At 42.1% G+C, this 13,826-nt stretch overlaps 1 long non-coding RNA gene across 1 annotated transcript in view; it reads right to left on the bottom strand.

The window, feature by feature from the left end:
- LOC125485769 overlaps positions 1-12,480 on the bottom strand; it is a 34,532-nt gene extending 22,052 nt beyond the window's left edge. The window contains exon 1 of the long non-coding RNA XR_007264467.1: positions 12,190-12,480. This is a non-coding gene — a long non-coding RNA (uncharacterized LOC125485769). The remainder of the gene's footprint in view (positions 1-12,189) is intronic.
- Positions 12,481-13,826: the final 1,346 nt, after the last annotated feature.

Here is a 13,826-nt window from a genome sequence, read left to right as displayed (position 1 = left end):
ACAGTTACATGGGAGCATCACCACCTGCAACTTCCCCTCTAAGTCACATGCTTTCCTGACTTGGAAATATATCATTGTTGTTTTGTTGTCACTGTATCAAAATCCTGGAATTCTTTCCCTGAAAGCACAGTGGGTGTCTCCACATCCCAAGGACTGTAGTGGTTTCAGAAGGCAGTTCCTTGCCAATTTCTCCAGGGCAATTAAGTATAGGCCTTTAATACTGACCCAGCCAGCGACACTGCATTCTGTGAAAGAATTTTTCAAAAATATGAAATATATGGTGTGATTCTTTAAGTCAAAGGTGGACAATCAAATTCACCTGGCTGGAAACTCAGATCTTTAATGAATTAGTCACCAGTATAAAGTAGCCAGCTTTGGAGCCAGAACTTGAGAGTTGGCCTTTATTTGCCTGTAGATAGGTGAATATTTTGGGGAAGTTGTGCCTACAGATAATGTTCTAATTATTTGGTGTCTGACAATTGTTGTAGAACCTGTATGTTTGTACAATCCTTTTGCAAATTGCATGAAATAGTCTTAAATGTGGTGTGTATGACATGGAATCATAGGCCAAACATAAGGCCTTTCAGCCCATCCTTCCTGTACCAGCTCTTTTAAAGGGTCCACCAATTTGTTCCATTCCCCTGCTCTTCTCTCATAGTTTTTGTTTTTGTCTCTCCTGTTCAAAGATGTATCCAATTTTCTTTTGAAAGCACTATGAGCCCAGCACTCATTCAGGTATTGGATTCCAGTGTGTATCAATATGCCTTCTATACTCCATTGTGTCCTTGTAAAGAAACTTCATTTCATTTCCACAGAAATCCTGGCAACAAACAATAAAATAAAAACTGGGAAGTTAATATTCCCATTGAATTTACAGAACAAGTTACTCTGAGAGAAATTGCATTGGCGTGAGAGATGTATCATCGTATCATGAAACATTGTGTGCAAAAATCTTCAGAAAGGGTCAGTCATCCCTTGTGTAAATTGTTAAAATTGTTGGTGATTCTAGTGTCAGGTAATACTGATGTTATTTCATGTTATTTTCGCTGTAAGTAACTATCTGTAAAGATTCTTGCAGCTGACCTTTGTTCCAGCCCGAGTCAGACGGTCTCTGCACAAGGAAGGATCTCAAAAGGGTACAGCTTCCTGACCATGGAGAAACTAGATACTGTGAAAATGGTGTTAGAAAATTAAAGAGATTTTAAAACACTCAATAGAGAAGTCGAGAGAAATATGAGATAATTTTGCATTCAGATCAAAACATTTTCAACCTTTATGTTCAATGCAACAAAGCAAAAGGTGGGAGGACTGAATCGGAAATCAGGAGATGTGATGGCAGGAAAAAAGAACTGGAGCTGGTGGCTTGGCTGCTAGAGGAAGCTTTACAAATATCCAGCAGACTGGAAGAAATTGGAGCAGAACAATAGCTTGCTCAACCTGCCATTGGAGGCCAACGGAAGCAGGATGAGGAGATGTGGAAGAGGAGGGTGGCCGTCAGGTGAGGATCATATCAATAAACTGATACACAATCGATGCATTAAACCTAACCCATGTCTGGAAGTGTAACAATAAGTACAAAGTTCTTAGCAAATCTGAACAAGTGGAACTGAAATCTCTGACCAGTGCTGGACATTCTGCAATAAAGACAGTTTTTCTTTTCCCTACAGAGAAAACCTTTGTTGAGTTTGAACAGAACGCAATGATATGGGTAAATCTTAATTATTATACTAAAACAAAACAAAGAACTGCAGAAGTTGGAAATCTGAAATAGGAACAGGAATTGCTGGAGAAACTCAGCAGGTTGGCCAACATCTATGGGGAGAGAAAGCAGAGCTAACATTTAGAGTCCAGTGACCCTGGCAGGGGTGTGAAGGAGCGTCACTGGACTGAAAACATTAACTCTGTTTTTCACTCCGCAGATGCTGCCAGAACTGCTGAGTTTTTCCAGCATTTTCTCTTTCTGTTTAGCAATTATTATAGTATGGTTCAGGAAGGTAATGGGGCGAGCTAAAATGTTTTCCTAAGCATTACATTGTTTTTATGCAAAAGAGTCGCTACGAAAGAGACAGAAATATTGCAGTCAGCGAGAGAAAATGGAGGGGCATCTACGAACTCGAGTGAACTAATGGTGAGATTTTCTTGTAGGAATTGTGTTGAGATAATCGACAAATATGTTTGCAAAACTATAATTGCAAACTGTAGGTGAAGTGGCTGAGAAATCCAAGGACAAGTTGAACGTTAAATTATTGCGCTGGATAATGAGTTGATGCGCTGTGGGTAGTGATAGTGCGTGGGCTGCGTTACCCAGGCAGTTAGAACGGTTCAAGTCAGTCACCTAAAATGTGTCATTGGATCTAGGCAAGACAAGTCATGAGTGCTGCCATATTACACCAAGGCCAATGTTGGAGAATGCAGTGTCAGAGGTAAAAGTCAAAGATGGGAAATCTAGTCTGACAGAGGAAATCAAAATTTTAGAAACCGCGGTCCCAAATTAATAGATCTCCAGCTGTCTGTCAGCGACCAAAACCGGGAGGACGATCCTCATTGGTACTTTGCTAGACTGCGACATTGCTGAACTGTCCTAAATAAATAAGAGCAAGGGAAAGGCTTTGGAAATCTGCGCAGGTCTGGCAGTTTCTACGGACAGAAACAGTGTTAAAATTTGTCAGACCTCTGGAGGGTCTGTGATGGTTTCAGAAGATGGGGAGTGAGTCCTGAGCGGTTTTTGAAAATGAATGGAAAGCAGATGGTCAGAGAAACCAATGAACTGCAACATTGGCCCAGGGTGGAGATTGACTGCTCTGCACCAAAACAACCTGGCCTCGTTCCAACTGCCAAACAACAAACCTTACACTTCCGAAATCTGCAATGCGCCTACTCCGGACCAAAAATGAGTGTTGTCTTTTCTTCCGTTTTCCGGTTGTTCTCTGGTATAAAGACCTGACTGGCAGAAACGCCTTTCAATCAAAAAGAATTATCCCAGTATCACTAGGGGACAGATGAGTCCAATCGACCCATCGTTTCTGTAAATATCCAATACAATGATTTAGGAAATTTGATTTTTTTAAAGCAGTTGGGCGCATTAATTGAGAGTTTTCAACATTTTTGGATATCTAAATACAAATACAAAATATTAAATATAAAAGTTCTGAGCCATTAATCCTAGACTTAACTGACGTCGCTTTATATTTCGATAATTTAAAGTCACCATTTGGATTTATGTTTCGAAATAACACGACGATAATTAGAACTAGAATTAGAATTCATTTTGACCGGCGCAGACTCGATGGGCCGAAGGGCCTTTAGTGTGCTGTAGATCTTTATGATTCTATCCAACTGAGGGGGTGGATCAAAGCAGGTTTTCGAATAGATTCAATCTTGTGAAAAAAGAGATTACATCTCAAAATCACTTTTTTTTAAAGGAAAAAGCCGAGGAGAAGTAAAGCTGCAAATGCATTGAACATAATGGGAAAGTCCGGCGCCATACAAACGCAGCAGCGTTTGCTAAATTAATGTGGTCACCTTGTCCACAATCCAGGCTGCTTGCTGATCTGATATTTAGCTACAACATTTAAAGGCACGTTGAAGCATTCGGCAGGTGCAAGTGCTTGGAAAATAGTTCTGTTTAAACGAAGAGATTTGGAAAGCTAGAACTCTGCATCTTTTCATTTTCTGTCTGTGTTTCCCGTTTGCCTGGTTTTGGTTCCAATTGGAAAGATTAATTTCTCATTATAACCCTGTGCCTTCTGGACCAGCGGGATCTATTTACATAAACCCAGATTTTTTTTTTTGTTTAAATCCTCCGGGATTCTGGCTACAGGCCGCTCACCTCCGCCTGTTCCAGCTCATTGAGACCGTTAGTTCTGATCAAATCTTTATGGAAATAAATGAAGGACTTTCGTTTCCAACCTGCAAAATGCTCAGAGATCTTTCAAAGGCCTGAGTTTTATTTGTTGTTTGCAATTCCCTCTGTGATTCCAATCGATAGCCTGGGCTGCGGCAGCCCAGCTCCCCGCCCCATTCCATTAGGAGCCCCTTCGAGAGAAATAAGCGCTCCAATATACCTACGGCTGGGCTAATGGCTGTTTCCGGGAGCCATTCACCCGCTTGGATTTATCTGATTTGAAGGAGCAGACCTTACCCTGAAATCTACATTCATCAAATCGAGCAAATTGAGAACCTGGTTGCAAAAAAAGCTCCAGAGTTTATGGCATATTAATGTTTACAATCAGCCCATCTAGACTGGGACCGAGGAATGAATTAATCTCATCCTACCCCTTTCCCAAACTGCGTAAAATCTAGATAATTCCTGGAACAATGAGACACATCCCTGGCATAAGAAATCTCCAGGTATTCGTAAACATGCCCCTGGGGTGATAACTCCACCGAAAGTATGATGCGATTGATAATGTAAGCCCAAGTGTTTCTACCCCAGCTCTAGGTTACATTTTGGTTTGACATCTTTCAAGTGAAGTGGCAGCCAGTTCTAGTCCACATCCGGTGATTTGAAGACCTCAGTTTGCCAGTAAACTAACCCCCCCCACCAAACTTTTGGACCTTTTCCTTCCTTCGGATTGGTTACTCAGTTGGCCAAACTTGGGGTTCGATCACTGGGACTGGTGGGTGCATTCGGTTCAAGGCTTTTAACAGACTTTAAGCAGAGTGGAAAGTGTTAAATATTAAAATATTAAAACAGTCACCTTCAGTTCCAATATGAATCTCAATTCCATCCACTCTTGTTCCCATCTTCGCTTCCCGGCGTATACATGCTCCTGTTATCATGTCTCCCTATTCATCTATCGTTCTGTCTATTAATCCTCACCTTTTTCTGTTTTTGTTTTCATCTATCTATTTGGTGAATGGAATATGACCTCAAAGCCCCACTCTCTAATATAAAGCACTCAGCCTTCCCGCCCTACACCAGTCTATGTGAATCTCTTTCCCAAAATAGCTATATTCATCGGCGACTCTACTAGTACATTGTCCAGATTCGGTTCAAACATACTTACAATCGACAACATCAAATAGTCAAAATCTATATTTCTAGCGTCTATTTCTCACTTGAGTGTTTATTCACTGAATTCAGGTTCTGGCCTGGTTTTGTAATCTCACCATATACTGTACTTTCTTGAAATAGTCCAACATCTGGAGTGACATATTGACCAGAATATGCCGCAGTGTTGCGACATTTTGTGCATTAGCCTCTGCCCCGCCCCACAAGTACTCCCACATTTGTTTCTGTTCAGAAAGATGATGTGCACAAATGATTGATTTCAGCTGCAATGATGCTGTAAGTGATTTTTTTCGACGCCCAAATGGCTCTCTAAGCAGCACTAATTTGTCCATTTCCTGGTGTAATCGATCTCCTTAAACTAGGGTCAGAGCAAGGGGGAAAAAAGACATACAGAGAGGGAAAAAATTACGCAGAGGACTTGGTTTGGAAATGGGGGTGGGGGTGTTGTTGAGAACTGGAGAATATAAGGATGCAGAAAGGGGTAGGAAGAAAGTAAAATACACGGTATAGGCCATAAAACACTGGGAAGACACCGAGAGGCAAAGCGGCGATACAGATATGAACAAAACGAGAGACAAGTTAGAAAGACAGAGAGACAATCAGAGATGGCAGAACTGTGCAACAATAAAGACAAGAAATTGAGAGACCTCAGAACTATTGCCCATCTATTTATTGTCGTCCGTTTATATTTTAACTTCGTTATCAGGCATTTGCAACAATCACTGTTTATGTGGAGAAAATTCGTCTCTGAAATACCACAATAGTGAAAACATTATTAAATCGTGCTCGTCGGGCATTGGTAAATATTCTTCCATGTAACATTGCAAAAACAGGTTTTAATTTCAAGGAATTTATCTCAACATATACTAGGATCGGGTGAGGAGGAAATCTAACGACAAATGAATACACTAACACGATAACTAATTGGAAATTGAGTGAGTAATCCTGACATTTATTATATGCAGCGTCGCTGAATCATCGCTAAATAGTTTACAAAGTAAGTTATTTGGGGGGTGGTGGGGGGCGCAGTGAGCGATGTTTGAACCGAAGTTAAATTTCTAACTACCTTAACCTGGCGCAACGACTCTAGCGTACCGGTGCCTAGACTGCGTTAATGTATCTGAGACTATTCTGGTTTGGGAAGAGAGGGGTGATTTTGGGGTGGGGGGGATTAGTAAACCTGACGTCTTTGTCATGCGGAATACTCAGCACAAATCAATGAATGGTCGCTGTACAAATCCAGACAAAAACTGGTTGCAAATTTGCTCTCCGCTGTTTCATATATGCAAATATAAATAGTGGTTATTTGACTTTCTAAAACCTGCACTTGCCTTTAACCAACAACTTCTGCCATGTCAGAGTAATTCATTGTCCGTGAAACTGTCTGGGACATTTGCCGGAACAGAGAATAAAGCTTTAGCCTAACAAATGTTTCTCTATTCTGAGTTACCGGTTTCAGGTTAATGGGAAAAGGGTGCCATTACAGTTCTGTTCCTTGGCTGGAAACGTTGTGTAACACTCATTGCGGAGACAAACCTTTGCGCATTGAATGCAGATCGCAATGTCACACAATAACAGGAGGAGGCCATTCAGCCCCCTGGAACATCCTAACTGCGGTCTAGCTGCTTTGGTTCCCTACGCGTTAATACCATCGTGTTACAAAAATCTATCAATCCCAGCTTTGAAAATGTTAACCCCACCCGCACCGCATTTCAACAGCTTTTTACTTCGTGACAAAGGATTCCGGATCCAGCAAACAAAAGCCTGGCAGAGGCAGACAGATGAATACAGGAGGCTCACATCATTATTAAGCATAGGCCGGAACAAGCAGTTTTTATTTTCTATACCGGATCGCTATTGAATAGCGGGGAATATTGCCTCTGCGCTGTTTAATTATCAAGACATTGTAATGGATCTTAGAGATTGGAATTAAGGACCATCGCAGATGGAAGGAACCTTCCCTAGTCAATGTTATTTGGTCCATTTTCATCTCAAAAAATACATCTCAGGATTTCTCGAGTTCATTTTGTTTCCCTGTCAGATTTTTCTTGGGAGAAGAATTAGTTTTGATTGAGATACTCTCGCACTAACGACTGCATTGACTGGACGTAGTGCGGCAGGAGGTATGGGTCAAAGTGCGATATTCTAAACAGAATCTTCCAGAGATTCGTCAGAGGTTTGCTAAACCGCACTTCGTAGCACCGTCCCCATTTCACTTTAAGCTTCACTTTGTAACACATCGCCACACCGTTCAGGCACCCATCTCCTTTCTGAACTTCACTGAAAAGTTGTGCAGAAGAAAACGTCTCAGCCCCTTTACAAGATTTTTTTTCCAGAAACGAATGAAATAAAATGTAGCAATCAAGTCCATCCGATTTCCCACTTACTGGAAAAGGATGTGCGCCAGCGCTGTTTAAACGGCCGGTTTTAATGATCTTTTGCGGTAGACTTTTACGGGAAGAGCACATTTGCTGAGTATTTCCAAACAAACAAAAAGGCGAGAAATGTTTATTATCCACACACAAGGTGGGTGTGGCAATGTGTGAAGACCCGCAGTAAATTTTCCAAACCCTGAACTCTCCCTGAGGTTTACAATAGAATTGGGGGATTACAGACCTACTCTTAAAACTACATCACACACAGAAAAAAAAGTCTGAGCTACTTTCAGTTCAATTCTGTTTGTTCAATTTTCATGGTTTACTGGGAAACAAGGAACAAAAACTATTGTCTGTTTCTTCTTTTAAGTTTTCCCTCCTTTAATCGAGTCGTCTTTGAAAAAAAAGAATGACTCGTAATACTGTATAGAATGAAACCCAGGACACAGAGATGGAAATTGGCAGCAGCTCAGTAAACTGTCCTTTACATTCCTCTTGTGCCAATGTCTTTTTGACTGTTAGCCTGATTTCCAGTTTCCAAGCTGTATTTTGTCATCAACCGGGTTCGATCTCACAACCGCTCTCCCTTTGTTTTAATGTTATAAACACAGAGGTTTGGGCTGCGGTGTCAGGTTCTGCAGCGGTACAGGGAGTTGCTCTCAACGGCTGACCTGGCGAGAAACGCTGGGGAAGCTCAAACACAAGCAGAACTCACTTCACGTTCAAAATTTTTAGCAGCCAGAATTGCAGTAATATTTTAATCGGGGTAAACTGCACCGATGGGTGGTTTTCTTCCCCCAAATGTGTTCTGGTAGGGCCCAGTCATCTTGGCAGGCTCTGGGATAAAGAAACCCGATATATGTGTAGGGTGGGGGAGCAGGGGTTTAACTATTTTCTCTCTGTAACTTCTATTTCCTTTCTCCGCAGCCGCTGCCTAACAGCATTTCCAGCTTGTTCTTGTCTTGTATTTTAAATTACAGCCTTCCAGCATCCGCAGTATTTTACCGCTGGCTTTGGCAGTGGGTGCGGTGAGGTGTGGAAAGAGTTAACGGGCTTTTGTCAATCCACTTTTGAAAATCTCCTCAACGCTGCAGAATGCGTGCTGTTGTTAATCTCAACTCGATCAGATTACCGCACCCGGCTTCTGCACACAGGCCGAGTTATTCTGGGAGAGAAGTGATGCAGAGGAGGAGGGGGGGAGGCTAATAGGTGACAGGCGGGTGAGGGCGGGAGTTGAGGGAATGGAAAGATGTGCTGACGGAGAAGGACATTTGTCGGCTTTAGATCAGATGACAGTTTCCTTTCTTCATTACAGTTCGCGTCCCTGAACTGCCAGAGAGAAAACTGGAGCTCGCTTCCCCCTCAACATGAAACTATCCGCCTTCAATTTCTATTCTATTGTGAGCCTTTGTTTTAGCCAATCATATTTTGAACGCTGCTGCCTCAACAAGTGGATTCCAAAATAAATGGGAAAAAAATCCACATTAAAAGTGCGCCAATCACCAGATAACCTCGTTATATCGGCCAGCATCAAACTAACACTACTTATTGTTTTTAATGCATTCGTTGCTGCCTATATTTTGCATATTAAATCGCACTGCTTTCTGACGACCTGATTCTTAATAAACCATTTTAATCTAATAAACTTGCTTTTCTTTTATTTTCTCCGTCAATATCCTATCGATACAGGCAATAGCTAGATCGAAGATCTGCGGAACATATTAGTAATTTTCAACATGTGAGCTTTGTGTTTAAGTTGACTCTACCCTGACTATCTGAGAGGGTTTCAGCCCTTCCGAGAACCGGCTGCGATGAGCAATGACGTTAAAGTATTAAAAAGACTAAAATAAAATAATGCCGAGCGGATTTCAGGGATTAATCCTTCGTGAAGGTAAACAGGCGCAGAGTACAAAAGCTGACATTGTTCGTATCGGCAAAAGTAACAGACCAATTCTCCATGACGCCGAGGATAATCAGATAGAGAGTGAAAGACAGACACCGAGAGAAATAGAGACATAGGGAGCTGGATAGAAAGAGTGAGAGAGTAGGGGAAGAATGATACAGAGTGAATTAGGGAGCCACTGTGGGAGGAAGACTTGTTAATTTCGGAAAACAGACAGTGACACATAAGGACAATAGTATTAAGCCAGATTGATGAACTAAATTCCTGTCTCTTCATGACCACATAAATTCTCTATATGAAATCGTTACTGCGGTATTTTAAATAAAATTATTACGTTGACTTTAGCACACATACCAGGACAGATACAATGCAGGTGGGGATATTACTAGATATTGGTCAATAGATAGAAATATTAACATACCATAAAACGTCCGAAAACAATTGACACACAATGAATTGCTCTAGAATACTGTTCAAATTGCTGTATTGATGTAAAATGGAGATTTCAAAGTGACACAAATAACCCACTGTTTAAAAGTCCAACATTGCAAACGGAATTCGGTCGCACCTGATCAAATTTGATCAATACCAAAGGAATATTATAGACCGATATTAACAAGGAAATGTGGACCACTACTGGGGAGTAGCTGAGAGTGGAATTACATATCGAAATGCCTCAGTTACAAGGGGAGATTGACGATATTTCCGTATGAAATATCGAACATGGTTCATTTCCAAAACGAAACGCTTTCTTTGTTTTTGATATGAGACAGTGTTTTGTAAGCGTGACCTGACAATTTTTATGTTGTGTCTGATATATTGTCCTAAGTTTGCAACTTTGGTCTGGATTTATTAAGCCTTCAATATAAATTTCACACAAATATGGTATTTTTGTGTGACATTGTGCTGTTATTCGTGATAAAGTGTCCTGACTACTGCAGAATTGTGGAGGGTGCGGGAGTGGGGGTGGATGCAGGAGCTGAATGAGAGGAGATACATTATCTGAAAGAGAAGGAAATGATGATGCAGTCTTTCTTAAGTCTGAATTTTACACCAGTTCGTACGAAATAACCTCAATAGCTTTGGACACGTCTGTGGGGGCAAAATCTTTGAAAATTGTACTCATTACGTTATGTTCTCATCCAATAATCTTGACATTTTAATATTCACAAAACAGAGGCGTTTTGCCACAGCCAGGAATCATCAACCCAGCTGCACAAAGCCTCCCTTTGTTTCCTAGTTTCGAATTCTTTTTTAAGTAACTTTGTTTTTTTTTCATAAATAAAGATACTAATATGCGAACGTCTCGAGGAGAGATCTCTCAGGTCTTTCAAATTAAGAAGCCAAAATAATTGCGAAAAAATTCCTTAGAATCTGCATCAATTAATAGACCTTACCAACACGCGTGTAAAATAAAATAGACTGAGAATTTAACAAGCGCCAATCAAAAATTGAGTGGATCTAAATGCTTGGATTAACAAGAAAAACTACACAAGGATTCTCCTCCCATTTAAATTAGTTTAGCTTAAATTACCGGGTAATTAATTTTCTCCTTATTAAATTACTATTTAAGATCCCCGGCTAAGTTTTAACTCTTGAATAATTCAAATCATGTTAGCCAAAGACTCGAAATTCTCAATGGCATGTAAATATATATGTTTATATGTATTTAAATCGAGAATTATCATTGATCTTTCTATGTCTATATTTTACATTGAAAATTATCAGTGGCCTATGTACCTGCATTTTACTTTGACAATAACCAATGGCCTATATACTTCTATACTTTACTTTGAAAATTATCAGTGATCTGTATATATTTATATTTTATTTAGAAAAGTCTCAATGGCCTGCATATTTCTATATTTTACATTGACAATTGTCATGGCCTGTATATTTCTATATTTTACATTGACAATTATCAATGGCCTGTGTATTTCTATATTTTACATTGACAATTGTCATGACCTGTATATTTCTATATTTTACATTGAAAATTATCAATAGCCTATATATATCTATTTTACGTTCACTTGCAACACTTTATAGAAATTTGTTCATTTAAAATGTCTGCATCCCTGGAAAAAAAAACAAGGAAAAATGGGGGAAGGAGGGGTCAACCTCAATCCCAGCCCAGTGCTGATCTTATTGCTGCCTCCTCCTCGACATACCCTCTCAGTCAACGGAGGTTCCTTGCAATTGTACTTATTAAATTCAGGTCATAAACGTATGCAAATAACATGAGGCTGAAAACGGAGGGAGTGGTGTGGAGTGGGGGGGAGGGGGGCGCTGTGGAGCGCCATGGGTTTGGGTAATTTTGACGAAATGAGCAGCTTGCGAATCGAATCCATGTGCAAAATTCATAACCGGCGACTACAAACGAATATCCGGGGGAGAATTTTCATAAGAAAATCAAACAAAAACAAAGCCGACCGATTTCGAATGTTACCGCCTGAAATGACTCGGTAATAACTGAGCCCTGTGGCTGTAGTGAAATCCTACGCGCTGCGAGAATTTCTTAATTCAGCTACAAATAAAAAAACCCACTCTGTAAATGTGGAGATAAAATGTCTCCACGATCTGGATGATTCCGCAGTATCAGGCGTTCTTATCCTATCTGTTTAGTCTATGATTGTGTGGGATAGTCTGCAATCTGAGATTCACAGCCTGATTTAGGGGACGCTCAATCGGTTCATATTCCAGTTTAATACAAACGACCAGAATCGTTGGAAGGACACAAACGGGTTTCTCACACATCCTGAACCTTCACCTGCAAAGTCACCACTGGTCCATCGGAAATATATGGCTTCCAAAAACTTAAGGCAGAATCTATAATTCCCTTCAAAAATGCCGGGTAAGCAACAATAAAGATTCCCTCCTGTTGAGGTTAGACTTACCTGGAGTGGGCGGTGGGAGTCTCGCCATTTTCCGGCCATGTTCTCATTCGGATCTGGGAGCCGAACCTGCCTCAATGGGAGTTTATTTCTTTCTGAAAAGGTTCTTTGTGACACCGAATCGGGCCGGCAAGAGTGAACCAGCTCTCCCTCTCTCTTTGAAGGCCGCTCAGAAACCTCTGAAAGTGTTCGGAGCCCCGTCCAAACACATCTACATGAAATTTTCCACAGGGATTCGGAGCCCTTGCCCCTCTGGAGTGTCTGCAACAATTATTTGAGTAGATCCTCCTTCCAGCGTCTCCCAACTGCAGATCCTATACTCCAACCTCCCACTACCACCACCACCAACTACACCGCCCCCCCCCCCCCCCCCCCCCCCCCCCCCCACCCCCCCCCCCCACACACCTCCACTTCCCCACCTCCCGGCTCGGCTGTTTGAAGCTACCTGTTTCATTGGCAACACCGCCAGACAAAGGAACGAGTGGAGAGCGGTCGCTGGTACATGCCTTCCGTGATACCGGATCGCAAATCTGCTCAACGGACTGTCTCTTGTCCCTGTACCGTCAGGAACGGGAGCCGCTGGCTCTGTCTGTCCGCTTTCTGCTGGGATCTGCCCCAATCCTCCTCACCATCTCTCTCTTTACCTCTCTCTCTATCTAACCCATCTTTCTCATTCTCTCTCTCTCTCACGAATTAACTGAACCAAACAAGTCCAAGGTGGGGATTTGCCCGCAAAGACAGTAAACATCTTCCCCTTTCTTTCATTCAGTGGTCATCTTATCTCACCCGCTCTCTTTCTTTCTCTCCAATGTCACTGACTCTGCAATCTCTCCAGGTGAGTTTTAAGGTGGCTCAGAGATGAACCAAGCTCACCTTAAGAAGCACAGGCACATACCATTCCTCGCAACGAGCCCGGATCTACCATCAGGCCTGGGCAGGGAGGGAGGAGTTATGGGGGTTTGGGGTGGGCGCTGAGATGGTTCATTTTAGAAATACCTTTCTGCAAAATTATACAAGAGCAAGCGGGCCTGTTCACAAAGCAACATGTTAATGGGAGTAGCTTGTTGACGGAGATCCTCTGGTGTAAAAGCACTGCTGTGTTTTCACTGGCTGGAGAGGATATGCGGTCATGGTGCTGCTGTGGGATTGAGTTCCCTGCTGACACACCTACCTGTTCATGCCGCAGGCCGCTGTGATCACTGTCTGCGGTTAGAACTCTCTCCCAGGCTAACCCTTCTCTCTCTGTCTCTTTCTTTCTGTCTTCCCCCGTCTCCTCTCTCGCTCTCCCCCTCCCCTGTCACTCCCCAGCTTGCTCACTGCCGATTCAAGCGCAGGGAGTCACCAAGTTTTTACAAAGTACTCCCTCTGCTCTGTGTGAGTGTGTGTGATGAGGAAGCCAAGCGCTCACACAGGACAGACAGCTGCAGTCCTCCCCTCCCTGCCAGCTGGGGGATGGGATTAGTATTACCTGACCTGTACAGAGTGTTCGACTGACATCTTAAACCGCGGTCTAATGATAGCCAGTTGACATTTTTAAGTGAATGGGGATGCTGCCGGCGCCACTCCCCACCTCCCAAATACACACTTTTCACGGCTCTGCATGGCCTCCCCGAGTCTCTTGCTTGCCGCGGGCATTTCAT

The sequence above is a fragment of the Rhincodon typus genome, chromosome 22 (genome assembly GCF_021869965.1).
Source record: "Rhincodon typus isolate 14 chromosome 22, sRhiTyp1.1, whole genome shotgun sequence".
In the NCBI taxonomy this organism is placed as follows: domain Eukaryota; kingdom Metazoa; phylum Chordata; class Chondrichthyes; order Orectolobiformes; family Rhincodontidae; genus Rhincodon; species Rhincodon typus.
Note: the sequence above shows the minus strand (reverse complement) of the source record. Positions and strands in the feature narration are given on the sequence as shown.